The following is a 2,380-nucleotide window of genomic DNA, read 5'->3' on the forward strand; positions in this document are numbered from 1 at the left end:
GGAAGTCTACTGCTGGTATTGAAAGTGATTTTTTCAGTCTGCATGTCAGTATATTTTCTAATGAAATAGAAGAGGATTTGAGATCTCACTTAAAACATGCCCTAAATTTTCTTTCTGCAGCACTAACCATAATTTCTATGGCAAAATGAACCCCCTCATTTTGTTCCTTTTTAAATTAAATGTTTTAAGTGTTACCAGTCTATTGCAATCAAGATGGCTTCAGGTGTGCCATAATTTTGTCATAAGTAAGACTGTTAGCTCTCTAGTTGTTCTTTAGAACACTCTGGGAAACTGCAGTAGAACACAAAGGCATTAACTGACAGGCTGCTCCTGTTGAAATATAACAGGAAGATATTTGAGATCTCACTTAAAACATGTCCTAATTTTTCTTTCTACAACACTAACCATCATTTCTATGACAAAATGAACCCCCTTATTTTGTTCCTTTTTAAATTAAATGTTTTAAGAGTTACGAGTTTATTCCAATCAAGATGGCTTCAGGTGTGCCATAATTTTGTCATAAGTAAGGCTGTTAGCGCTCTAGTTGTTCTTTAGAACACTCTGGGAAGCTGCAGTAGAACACAAAGGCATCAACTGACAGGCTGCTCCTGTTGAAATATAATAGGAAGATATTTGAGATCACACTTGAAACATGTCCTAATATTTCTTTCTACAGCACTAGCCATAATTTCTATGACAAAATGAACCCCATCATTTTGTTCCTTTTTAAATTAAATGTTTTAAGTATTACCAGTTTATTTCAATCAAGATGGCTTCAGGTGTGCCATACTTTTGTCATAGGTAAGGCTGTTAGCGCTCTAGTTGTTCTTTAGAACACTCTGGGAGGCTGCAGTCGAACACAAAGGAATCAACTGACAGTCTCTGCCCTTGTTGGATGTACATGATTTACTGAGAATGACCGACTTCATTCTCACATGACTGAGAACGATAATGTGAATTTACAGAAAATATGCTCTCATTTTAGCTTCAGTTTTCTCTCAAACATGTTTCATGATATCCCAGCAGAAGGTTTTTCACAGGGTAAAATCACCTAAGAACACACCACAATTCCTGAAATTAGTATGGTACCATCAACAAATGAATTCTAATGTAACTAAAGTCTGTTATCACCCTTTATAGTTCTCCTTTTGGTAACCCTCAAAAAATTTGATTCACTACAATGCATTTCAATGGGGTACTATCATGTATATTGGTCCCAAGATGGCTGCCAGCAATTCCAGGATGAAGTCGCAACATTCTATTCCCAATAACTTTGGCACCGATTGACGAATCTTTGCGAAATTTTCAAAACTCTTGGGGGCGCTCTAGTCCGCTCCTATCTTGAAAGTTTTGGGGTGATTCGTCAAGCGGGAGCCGAGAAAAAAGGGGGGTCCCACATCATTTTTTCCCTATGCAATTTTCCATAGGAAACTTTAGACACAGCGACAGCCTGAACTGCTGTCCCAATAAGAGCATGTGTGTATAAAAGGAGAGCAGGTTAGCACTCACCTTGGCAGGGATGGAAGGGTTCAGGTGGCCTTCATATACAGTTAAGGCACTGCCACTTACTTCATGGCATTTAACCATGTTGTTGACAATATGAGCATACCAGGGCCAAAAACATTCAGTGCTCTTGGAAAGCACCTCAGCTCTGGCCAGAGGATGTGCTTTCTGCAACACATTTGAGCAACCCACGGAACCTCAGTCGTGCAAATTTACCTTGATGTGCAGTGCATCATGTCGGAGGACAGACACCCAATTCCTACAATGCATCTCACTATGTTTCCTTGCTGTACATCTTACGCATCGGCTGCCTTGATATGCAGACGTGTTCACTAGGCAATTTCATTTAATGTATATAACCGATTCCAGTGGTGGAGTTCGTTTTTCTGATCGCACAGTCATTCCAGTGGGCACGTCCCAGAGCTTACCTGCATTCTCAGTTTCCAGTGTCAGGGGCCCCTCAACTTTTTATCTTTCCGATCTACACCATTAAAATCTTTCACCTGAAGCTTAAGAAATCGTTTTAAAATGATAGTATGCAGGCGATACGTTTTCAAGTCCACTAAAATGCCTTTTTCACGGGATAGCTTGTGGGGCTTGGCCCCCTGTTGGAGAAAGCTTAATCCGCAAGGGCATATGTTTCAAGATCTTTGAGTCATATTGCTTGTCTGGTCAATAATGCACCTGTGGCAGAGATGTATAATTTAGGAGTCGGATAGCGTACCTGCTGCGAACATCTGTGCATAACTTGTACTTTTTACAGTACTAGTGAGAAAGGTACGATGGAGTGTGCATGTTCTGCGGAGACTCCAAGTAATCTTTTAGAAACATATTATCTCCAAAGAAAAATCATATGCGAGTATTGTAAATTTGCAGC

At 40.0% G+C, this 2,380-nt stretch overlaps 1 pseudogene; it reads left to right on the plus strand.

Moving 5' to 3' along the window:
- Positions 1-1,476: 1,476 nt before the first annotated feature.
- On the plus strand, positions 1,477-1,595 carry LOC146784135 (U6atac minor spliceosomal RNA; annotated as a pseudogene).
- Positions 1,596-2,380: the final 785 nt, after the last annotated feature.

Source organism: Triturus cristatus, chromosome 11, assembly GCF_964204655.1.
Source record: "Triturus cristatus chromosome 11, aTriCri1.1, whole genome shotgun sequence".
Classification (NCBI taxonomy): domain Eukaryota; kingdom Metazoa; phylum Chordata; class Amphibia; order Caudata; family Salamandridae; genus Triturus; species Triturus cristatus.